Source organism: Pygocentrus nattereri, chromosome 16 (assembly GCF_015220715.1).
Source record: "Pygocentrus nattereri isolate fPygNat1 chromosome 16, fPygNat1.pri, whole genome shotgun sequence".
Lineage (NCBI taxonomy): Eukaryota > Metazoa > Chordata > Actinopteri > Characiformes > Serrasalmidae > Pygocentrus > Pygocentrus nattereri.
In genome coordinates this window covers 32856190-32868590 of record NC_051226.1, presented here as the reverse complement: position 1 = coordinate 32868590, position 12401 = coordinate 32856190, and positions in this window count along the sequence as shown.

Genomic DNA, 12401 nt, shown 5'->3' with positions numbered 1-12401 from the left:
CTATGCTGTTGCATGCTGGGGAAGCAGGCTGAGGGTGGCAGATGCCAACAGACTCAACAAATGGCCGTGTCGGAGAGGAGGACGCTGTCTAAGCTGCAGGCCATTATGGACAATGGCTCCCACCCACTCTACGACACGGTGATGAGACACAGGAGCTCATTCAGCTCAAGACTCACTCTACCAAAATGCACCACAGGAAGTCATTCTTACCTGTGGCCATCAAACTCTATAACTCCTCCCTCAGTGTGTGATTCACAACTCAATACGAAACTGTTCATATGTGCAATAACAACAATTGTGTGTGCAATAACTCAGAGGGACACTAACTTAATTTAAATAATTTAAATAATTGTAACTGCTTTATACATGATGCTTCATATTACGATCAGAATCACCACCACCTTACTATATTCTTAAGTACTTAAATCTGGTGTACATACTGTAAATTCTCTATATTGTCTTAAATTATTAGTAAAGTGTTATGTATTTTTACATAAATGGCTGCAACTATAACAACTGCAATTTCCCCCTGGGATCAAGAAAGGAATCTGAATCTGAGTCTAAATCTGAATCTTACAGTAGCTACCATGGAGAGTGAAGCTAACAGCGCACTAGACCTTCTTTTACATACTGCGTCATCTCATCTGGCTGTACATAGCAGCACTATCGATCTTCCGCCTGTACTGTTCAACAGATTGGCAACGGAGGTTCACGGGTTTTTCACCTCCCTCAAAGGTCTTCATTCGGCCTCAGTGTTGTTAATAGTAAAGCAGTTGGCATGTCTGGTAGTTCCTCCAGTTTGACGGAAAGGCTAGTTTACAGTGCAACAAGAAGCCACTTAGCACTACATGGTAGCTACATTCGAGTCCACCTGGTAGTATGATTCGGTCCCGTAACTTCACCTCTGCTTTAACGCCTGGGTCGCCTCTTGAAAAGACAATTGTGTTGATGTTGTGGACTCCACACAGCGGACTTCTCTAAAACTAGGCGAAAGACTGGTAAAAGTGGTCAGTAGACAGGACTTCTCCTGTGTGTTTTTAATTCTGAGGTAAGAACAACAACATTTCCGGCCAGGGACAGGCCCTTAAGAATGGGGACTGTCCCCGGAAAACAGGTACTGTCCCTGGAAATCAGGTACATTTGGTCAACCTAGTATAATGTTGCACAGCTTACTGTAGTACAGGGCATTGTAGATATTTTATCAAAACAGACTGTTTATTTAAAGCTATAGTATGAAAATAAAAAGATAATGTAATATAACAATGCTGTGTGATAATAATAATTTATAAATTAATAATTAATAATATAATAATATATTAATAATATAATAAGGTTCTCATTGCTGAGGAAATACAAAACAGTATTTAGTGAGTTTTCTTAAGTTTATAATTTTATTATTAACTCCAGTTCAGAAAACAGCATCACACAAACATCCTAACTACACTAAACTTTCTAATACTGTCCCAACTTTAGGATAAACCTCAACAGGGTCCTGACTTCTGTTTCTATGGTTTGTAGGCAGCTGTGTCAGGCAGCATAGTTCACTACTAGTATAATGAGCTACATGTATTTCTACTGTAAAATGCTGCTTTCACTGGGAGACGTTTTTCTTTTCTAACTCTGCATTTTAAAACTCTCAGGCTCTGCAGACTCGATTTTCCACCGTCCCTCTGATTACCTTCCTGTGTTAATGTTGATGATGAAATATTACAGTGATGGTGGTGAATAACGAAGAGACAGAGCTGAACATGTGTCTGTTTATTAGGAGGAATAACGTTCGCGCTTGGCTAAAGCGTTTGGGAAATGGAGACTGAAACTGGGGAGCGGCGATGTTCTGATAATAAGCAGGGGGTGCTCTTAGAGTATTCACAACTTACAGTTTATCACATTTTAGTTTAGTTTGACCTTTTTTACATCAGATTTGCTTCTGTAATATGAATGTATAATATGAAAATATTTATCCTGATCCTAAGAAACAAAAAGAGGATGTTTTTTGGTTAAATTCACATTAAATTCAATGACATTATTTTCTACTCCGTTACACTTCAATTACCTGTTAGCAACATTAGCCTCATAGCTCCAGTGTTAAGCTAAAAATGCAAGTTCCAGACAGCAGATACATCTGGTTGATGGCTACGTCTGAGGGAGGGTTTAACTGTGTAAATTATATTTTTAACTGAACTATCGCTGTAAGTCAGAGAAACTCTCTCTAAGCCACGTTCTGTTTTTGTCCCATGTCAATAAGAAGTTACCATAGTAGCTGTGTGTGAATGAAAGTATCGTCACTCTCTCAAGTTCATGACAAAAGTAGCAGAATAAAAAAAATCCCAGCGTCCCCCTGGAGAGCAAGGATTCAGAGCTGATGTTCCTCTTCAAAGAGTTCTTGGTCGTCTGGTGGAAAACGTCCAGCAGACTGTCTGTAGAGCCTTAGAGCGATGTGTAGACAACGGACTCGCTCCAGCATAGCAATCAGATCTCTCTCTCGCTCTCTCTCTCTCTTTCTTTCTCTCTCTCTCCCTCTCTTTCTTTCTCTCTCTCCCTCTCTTTCTTTCTCTCTCTCCCTCTCTCTTTCTTTTCTCTTACTGTCTGTCACTCTTTTCTCGTTCATCTTTTTCTCTTATGTTTCCCTTCTCCTTTTCCTTTCTCTTTCCTTCTCTCTGTCTGTCTTCACTCTATCTTGCTCTTTCTCTCTCGTCTTACTGTCTTTCTCTAAATTTTTTCTCTCTCCCTCTTCCTCTATTCTACTTTTCTCTCTACTCATTTCCTCTCTACTCTCTTTTCTCTCACGTTTTTCCTTTCTTTACTTTGCCCTCTCTCAATCTTTTTTCTCTCGCCTTTCTGTCCTCCTTCTGTCAGTCTCTTTAATCTCTCTTTTCTCTCTTGCTTTCTTTCTATTTCTTCTCTCTGTACATTTCTTCCCCTCTCTTTTTTCTTTTTCTCTTCTCTCACATTTCCTCTCTTTTTTCTCCCACACTTTTTTCTGTCTTTTTTCCCTGTCTATTTCTCTCACTCTATTTCTCTTCGTCTCTCTCCTTTCTCCTCCTCTGTCATCTCTTGCTCTCTCATACGTCTCACTCTTTTCTCAACTATTTCTCTCTTTTCTCTCACACTCCTACAGCACAAGGAGGGTGTTTCTAATAAAGTGGCCAGTGAGTGGAAGCACAAGGTGGGTGTTTCTAATAAAGTGGCCAGTGAGTGGAAGCACAAGGTGGGTGTTTCTAATAAAGTGGCCAGTGAGTGGAAGCACAAGGTGGTTGTTTCTAATAAAGTGGCCAGTGAGTGAAAACACAAGGTGGGTGTTTCTAATAAAGTGGCCAGTGAGTGGAAGCACAAACAGGGTGTTTCTAATAAAGTGGCCAGTGAGTGGAAGCACAAGGAGGGTGTTTCTAATAAAGTGGCCAGTGAGTGAAAACACAAGGTGGTTGTTTCTAATAAAGTGGCCAGTGAGTGGAAGCACAAGGAGGGTGTTTCTAATAAAGTGGCCAGTGAGTGGAAGCACAAGGAGGGTGTTTCTAATAAAGTGGCCAGTGAGTGAAAACACAAGGTGGTTGTTTCTAATAAAGTGGCCAGTGAGTGGAAGCACAAGGTGGGTGTTTCTAATAAAGTGGCCAGTGAGTGGGAACACAAGGTAGGTGTTTCTAATAAAGTGGCCAATGAGTGGAAGCACAAGGTGGGTGTTTCTAATAAAGTGGCCAGTGAGTGGAAGTACAAGGTGGGTGTTTCTAATAAAGTGGCCAGTGAGTGGAAGTACAAGTTGGTTGTTTCTAATAAAGTGGCCAATGAGTGGAAGCATAAGGTGAGTGTTTCTAATAAAGTGGCCAGTTAGTGGGAACACACTCACAGACTGGAGAAAAGACAGTATGTAGTGGGTTTATTGATCTGCTGCAATACTGTCACTGTGTGTTGTCTGTGTGGGTGCTGCACTCGACAGGATGCGCATTAAAATGAACAAATTACAAAGGATAATCAGAGCTTATGTCTGTTAATAAGGAACACAAATAACACAAAACATAATCACATTTCCTCGTGTGGTGAGGAGCAATAAGCTCAGAAATCCCGCGCATTCAGCCGAGCTGCTCCTATAATTACATCATCATGTGCCGAACACCCTGCACAATAGAACCAGAGAGCAGCCAAGAACGAGAGCAGCTCCAGTCACCGTGCCAACGGAGAGAGAGAGAGGGAGAGAGAGAGGGAGAGAGAGAGAGAGAGAGGAGTGAGACAGTATTTCTTTCCAATTCATTTAGTTTAATTTTTTTATTTGCCCGACATTTGAGCAGCCTGGCCAAAACTTATTTCCTTCAGTCACTCGCTCCCTTATTCACTTAATTACTCACTCACTCACTCACTCACTCACTCACTTGCTCACTCACAGTTACCCACTCCTTTGCTCTCTCTCCTCCACTCATTCAAACAATAACTCAACACACTCACTATATCCCTATCATTCACACTCACTCACTCACTCACTCACTCACTCACTCACTCACTCACTCACTCACTCACTCACACTTTCACTCGCTCACTCTTCAGCCACTCCTTCATTCATTCAATCATTTGCTCACTTACTCACTCACATGCTCACACTCATTCATTCACTCACTCATTCAGCCACTTATTCGTTCCCTCATTTACTCATTTCCTCACTCCCTCATTCACTCGCTGTGTGTGTGTGTGAACAGCGTCCTGTGGGCAGGATTCGGTGGCCACTGATGAACAGGAAGAGGACGACCAACACAAACCCTGCAGCAGCAGATGAGCTGTCGTCTCTGCCTTTACATCTACAAGGTGGACTGACAAGGTAGGAGTGTCTAATAGAGTGGACAGTGAGTGGACACAGTGTTTAAAAACTCCAGCAGCACTGCTGTGTCTGATCCACTCGTTACGAGCGCAACACACACCAACACACCACCACCACGTCAGTGTCACTGCAGTGCTGAGAATGATCCATCACCCAAATAGTATCTGCTCTGTGAGGGTCCATGGGGGTGCTGACCACTGAAGAACAGGGCAAAAGGGGGTAACAAAGTATCAGAGAAACAGATGGACTACAGTCTGTAACTGTAGAACTACAAAGTGCAGCTATAGAGTAAGTGGAGCTGATCAAATGGACCATGATCTTAGAAACAAGGAGGTGGTCATAATGTTATGCCTGATCAGTGTACATATACACCGAGATGGGTGTGTACCATCATGTGATGTCCACTAGGGGGTGTAGGGTCCCTCCTGTGTTGCTGATCTGAGGGCAGCTGGTGGTCCCCCCTCTCTGAGGAATGGTAGATGCCTAAAGGCACAGAGTGGCACGTCCCAAACAACGGCAGAGTCCGTCAGACCTGACAAAGAGCTTGAAACGCGCACACACACACACACACACACACATACATGCACACACACACAGCTGTTGTGTAAGACCACCCAGGCCTGTCTTCTTTGTCTTCCTCTAGAAAGGGAAGGAAGAAGCAAAAGCTATCGACACAGTACAACAAATCACGCAGAGCGCCATCCAGTTATTTTCCAGTGAGCACAGAGCTGAGAGCAGACCAGTAACACTGAAGGCAGATCTCCATTCAGACAGGCAGCGTTATTCAGCGCTATGAGTAAATCGTTTGCCATTGTGATGTTTGCTAGTAGCCATGTTGTCTGCCTGCTTTGTGTGGATCTCAATGACCTTACTGTCTGAGTGTGTGTGTGTGTGTGTGAGTGTGTGTGCTCTCAGGCTCTTCCAGGACAGAGCAGAGCGAAGCTGAGGAGCACAAAGGAAATGTCCACTAACTCATCAACCCTGCAGCAGCGCCAGCTCCACAGAGAGAGAGAGAGAGAGAGAGTGTGTATCTCTCTTCACCATCAGAGATCCAAAGCGGAGACAGATTCTGACTCAGTCCAGGTTCAGTGGACACAGATCAGTGAGAGAAAAGGGCAGAAAGAAAGAAAAAAGAAACATTGGATTATAAAAACGATTAATTCCACAGGGACATGTAGCAACAATCACTACAGAAAGAGTAGCAACATGCCACCATTAGCCATCCTTACCCCAGTTACTCCATTCCTGACCCTAGTACCCCAATCTTAGCTCTGTTACCCCATGCTTAGATGTTTCAGTCCAGCCTTAGGTCTGTTCTCCCACTCCTATTGCACCACTCCTACACCAGGTAACCCACTCTTGGCCCTTTTACCCCATTCCAAGACCTGATACCTCACCATTAGACCAATTACCCCACATTTAGCTCTGTCACTCCACTCTTAGACCTTTTACTCCAGTCTTGGGTCTGTTCCCCCACTCTTATTACAACACTCTTAAGCTAGTTATCCATTACCTACTCCAGGTATCCCAATCTTAGCCCATTAACCCCTCTCCTAGACATTCCCCTGGATGCACCAAAAATACCCCAACTCTAACTTTGTTAGAATTGCATTAAATTTCCACATGATTTTAAATCTCCAACAATTACAGGAATAACCTTAACCTGGTTATTCCGTTCATACCCCAATTCTGGCACGGATATCCCATTCCTAGCAATGATATTCCGTTGTTTCTCCATGTCTACCCCACTTCTGACCTTGTTACCCCATTCTCACTCCACTTCAAGCCTTGTTACCCCATTCCTACCCAAGTCCTAGCATTGATATCTCATTCCTACCAACTTCTCACCTTGTTATCCCATTCCTACCCATGTTTTACCTTGTTACCCTATTCCTACCAAACTTCTCACCTTGCTGCCCCATTCCTACTCAATGTCTCATCTTGTTACCCTATTCCTACCCAACTTCTCACCTTGTTACCCCATTCCTACCCAATGTCTCACCTTGTTACCCTATTCATACCCAACTTCTCACCTTGCTGCCCCATTCCTACCCAATGTCTCACCTTGTTACCCTATTCCTACCCAAAGTCTCACCTTGTTACCCTATTCCTACCCAACTGCTCACCTTGCTGCCCCATTCCTACCCAATATCTCACCTTGTTACCCTATTCCTACCCAACTTCTCACCTTGCTGCCCCATTCCTACCCAATGTCTCACCTTGTTACCCTATTCCTACCCAACTTCTCACTTTGCTGCCCCATTCCTACCCGATGTCTCACCTCATTATCCCATTCCTACCCAATGTCTCACCTTGTTACCCTATTCCTACCCAACTTCTCACCTAGCTGCCCCATTCCTACCCAATGTCTCACCTTGTTACTCCTTTCTTACCTAACTTCTCACCTTATTACCCCATTCCTACCCAACGTCTCAGCTTGTTATCCCATTCCTACCCAATATCTCACCTCATTATCTCATTTCTACCCAAAGTCTCACCTTGTTACCCTATTCCTACCCAACTTCTCACCTTGCTGCCCCATTCCTACCCAATGTCTCACCTTGTTACTCTATTCCTACCCAACTTCTCACCTTGCTGCTCCATTCCTACCCAAATGTCTCACCTTGTTACCCTATTCCTACCCAAAGTCTCACCTTGTTACCCTATTCCTACCCAACTGCTCACCTTGCTGCCCCATTCCTACCCAATATCTCACCTTGCTACCCTATTCCTACCCAACTTCTCACCTTGCTGCCCCATTCCTACCCAATGTCTCACCTTGTTATCCTATTCCTACCCAACTTCTCACCTTGCTGCCCCATTCCTACCCGATGTCTCACCTCATTATCCCATTCCTACCCAATGTCTCACCTTGTTACCCTATTCCTACCCAACTTCTCACCTTGCTGCCCCATTCCTACCCAATGTCTCACCTTGTTACTCCTTTCTTACCTAACTTCTCACCTTATTACCCCATTCCTACCCGATGTCTCACCTCATTATCCCATTCCTACCCAATGTCTCACCTTGTTACCCTATTCATACCCAACTTCTCACCTAGCTGCCCCATTCCTACCCAATGTCTCACCTTGTTACTCCTTTCTTACCTAACTTCTCACCTTATTACCCCATTCCTACCCAACGTCTCACCTTGTTATCCCATTCCTACCCAATATCTCACCTCATTATCTCATTTCTACCCAATGTCTCACCTTGTTACCCTATTCCTACCCAACTTCTCACCTTGCTGCCCCATTCCTACCCAATGTCTCACCTTGTTACCCTGTTCATACCCAACTTCTCACCTTGCTGCCCCATTCCTACCCAATGTCTCATCTTGTTACCCTATTCCTACCAAACTTCTCACCTTGCTGCCCCATTCCTACCCAATGTCTCACCTTGTTACCCTGTTCATACCCAACTTCTCACCTTGCTGCCCCATTCCTACCCAATGTCTCATCTTGTTACCCTATTCCTACCAAACTTCTCACCTTGCTGCCCCATTCCTACCCAATGTCTCACCTTGTTATCCCATTCTTACCCAATTTCTCACCTTGTTCAACCATTCTTAGCCAATGTCTCACCTTGTTACCCTATTCTTACCCAACTTCTCACCTTGTTCAACCATTCTTAGCCAATGTCTCACCTTGTTACCCTATTCTTACCCAACTTCTCACCTTGTTCAACCATTCCTTCCCAATTTATGACTTGTTGCCGTGTTCCCAAGTTGTATTACCCTATTCCTAGCTCACCGTGAGTACTGATACTTTTTATCCTACTCCTCGCCATTACCCTAACTAGTAACACTGCTACCTTACCAACCTTTTAAATAACTCTGAATATACATTTCTTTTTGATTTGATTCTAATAATAATAATAATATGATTTATTAATAGACATCGTTGCTGTCAGAAGAAATCCTTGTATCTCCATTTTTGGCATTTTTCAGTTTTTGACATATTTTGAAAGTATCTGTTACTCTTTACATTATTTGTAAATTTTATGATGATTGGCCTAAAAGAAATTACCCAGAATGACATGGGAAAATTTCTGGTTCCATTGACTTACATTGAAAGTGAAGTATGTTTATTCCTTCTCCTGTAAAGTTACTATTTTGGAGATACAAGGTTTTCTTCTGACAGCAGCGATATACTTTTAATAATAAATAGGTGAGTTATTACTATAATTGAGATAAAGATAAACAGTGACCAAAGTGAATTTCTCCATCAATCGTGTCTTGGCTAATCAGCTGTATTTGAGTTGAAGGTAAAATTGTTGGTTTATATCAAACTCTCCATACAAAATCACAAAAGAAGTGATATTTACTGCCCTAAAATGGCCCATATTGAGTAACTGAAAAGATGGGAGTGTGTCGGAGAAGCCTGGAGGAACCATTTCAGCATCGTGAGCTCCAAGCCTAGATTGATGTCTGCTTTAAATGCCGTGGGATCCGAGAAAGCCCAATGCCTGTCATATAGAGAGGAAGGGAGAGAGTGAGAGAGAGAGAGTGGGAGAGAGTGAGAGAGTAGGAGAGAGAGAGGGATCAGACTCACTGGAGAGAGACCCAATATAACATCAGTGACCCCAATTGATTCAAGCGCAGCCCTTATCCTCCAGAGAACGCGTCTGCTGCACAGGGCTGGAAACACACTATCATAAACTCTTTTTCAATCTTTCTCTCTCCCTCTCTCTTTTCCTCTCATTCCCTCTCACGAATCTCTCTCCTGCTCCACCCGTTCCTCTCCTCAGGGTCGCTTCCATCTCCTCAGTTTCTCTCTATCGTCCACTCCAATCCCTTCAATCTCAGTCATCACTCCTGCCTACTTTTGTACCGTGCTCCTCTCTGACTCTCTTCTGTTTCGCGTTGTCTTTCTATCTCCATGTACTGTTGGTTGAGTGTCTTGGTTCCTCAACATCAAAATCTTTTTACTCCCCTCTCACTCTCTCTCTCTCCTTCAGTCTACTCCATTTCCATCAAACTCCACTTCATCCTGAAACTCCTGGACGGTATTACTGGAGCTGATCTGTCCTCCAAAATATTCTGTCTCTGACAGATCCCTGGTCACTGGTTTACCCCTGGATTTTTCCACAGTTCCTCTGGGTAATCTTCCCCATAATCTGGCCTACTTGTATTCTACACTCTTAAAAATAAAGGAACCAGAAAGAGTTCCTCAGAAAACCAATTTAATTGATGACCTTTGTGATCATGAAGAACATTTTAAAAGTTAAAATAAGATTAAGGCTCCAGGAAGAACCCTTAAACTGGTATACTCTTTTAAAAAGAGGTGCTACTTAAGGTTCTATGAGCAATGCCGTAGAACAGGGGTGCCCAATCCTGGTCCTGGTGATCTACGATCCTGCACAGATTGCCTGGAACCTTAATCTAACATACCTGACCCAGGTTATTAGGGGCACTGGAATATTACAGCCAGGAGTGTTGGATCTGAGCTCTCAACTGTGGTAGAGATCCAGAACCAGGACTGGGCACCCCTGCCCTAGAAGAACTATGTTTTATTCCATAAAGAACCCTGTCTGAAAAAGGGATTTTTGTATGACAAACCTAAAGGGTTAAACCACATTAGATGGAGGGTCACATTCACATCCCACTTACAAAAATGTTTTTCTATATAATCATCAATTGAATGGTTCTTTACATAACCAAAAGAAATTCTTCTCAAAGAGAGTTCCTTTTGGGTGTTCTTTCTCATGCTATTAGAGAGTTTCTCCTTTTGAGTCTTGGTTCCTCTCAGTGTTTCATTTCATGCCCTCAGGTTTTTCTTTTTGAGTCTTTGTTCCTCTCAGTGGTTCTTCCTCATGATCCTGGGGAGTTTGTCTTTTGAGTCTTGGTTCCTCTCAGCAGTTCTTCATCATGATCCTGGGGAGTTTGTCTTTTGAGTCTTGGTTCCTCTCAGTGGTTCTTCCTCATGATCCTAGGGGTTTTTTCTTTTTAGTCTTTGTTCATCTCAGTGGCTCTTCCTTGTGCTCTTAGTGACTTTCTTCTTTTTTGTCCTGATTCCTCTCAGTGGTTCTTCTCATGCTCTCAGAGAGTTTTTCTCCTGATTCTTGGTTCCTCTCATTAGTTCTTCTCAGGCTCTCAGTGAGTTTTTCTTTTGAGTCTTGGTTCCTCTCAGTGGTTCTTCCTCATTATCCTAGGGAGTTTTTCTTTTGAGTCTTTGTTCATCTCAGTGGTTCTTCCTTGTGCTCTTAGTGACTTTCTTCTTTATGGTCCTCATTCCTCTCAGTGGTTCTTCTCATTCTCTCAGAGAGTTTTTCTCCTGAGTCTTGGTTCCTCTCAGTGGTTCATCCTTGTGCTCTTAGTGACTTTCTTCTTTTGTGTCCTGGTTCCTTTCAGTGGTTCTTCCACATGCTCTTAAGGAGGTTCTCCATTTGAGTCTTGGCTCCTCTCAGTGGTTCTTCTCATGCTGTCAGAGAATTTTTCTCTTGAGTCTTGGTTCCTTTCAGTGGTTCTTCCTCATACTGAAAGGGAGGTTCTCCTTTTGAGTTTTGGAAACTGAAACTGAATCAAATTGACTGCCTTTTCCATTTCTGCAGTAGTTGAAATGGTAACAGTAGAAAATGTTTTTATGTCCACCAAATAGAAAAACCGACGGTGGTGCTGGAGGTCCAGCAATTTAAAAAGTCTGATTTAACCCCTTTAACAACTGGATTATTATTCTTTTAGTACTGTGAGATCTAAAAAAATGAAGTGTTAGGTCACATTTAATTTCTTAATTTGTATTTCTACTCATGTTTTTATCCAGTAAATTTTGCAGTGTGTGATGTGTGAGGATATCCATTCATACAGAAACTGTCTAGTACTGTGTATGGATTTTCCAGAGGGACCAGTAAGGTCACTGTACAGCGAAAAGAGAGAGAGAGAAAAGGTAGCATGCTAGCTGCACTGGCCAGAGCTGTTTGGTTTGAAATAAAAGAAGTTAAACTTACTGAATGCAGCCCACATCCTTTCTATCTACACCTCTGAAGGCGTCAACGAGGTTCCGCACAACACCAAAAAAATAATGGCTACAGCAATTTTACTATTCAGTATCTACTATGAATCTACTATGTATCGACTATGAGGGAGAAGCAGCTTAGAAAAATAAACAAAGTGTGTATATAACACCAAAAAAGTTATAATATTGTTATGATGTCAAGCTCACAGTGTAAGAACCCTTTTTTGTGTGATATAGAACCATTTTCAAAAAGGTTCGATGTAGAACCATCTACAGCACATTTTACATCAATCTGAAGAACCCTTTCATGATGCCAAGAACCCTTTAATCATGCAAAAGGGTTATTTGAATGTTCATGGTTCAAAATAGGACCACTGTCTTTACTAAAGAAGCCTTGAGGAACCATCCTTTTTAAGTGTCATTATGAGAGTGAAAAACTGATTATACAGTGGAAAATTGGAACCCTCAGATCTGAGACTGAATCACCCACTGACACCAGAGCTTCAGTTCGGTTCAGGACCAGCTGAGCCAGGACCAGGACTATGTGTGTGTAGGACTGAACTGGAATAAGAGAGTGAGTGGGAAGTGGTTGCTCCTCATAGATGGTCCCAGATCAGTTTAACTCTTTTTAATAGATCTAGTACCAC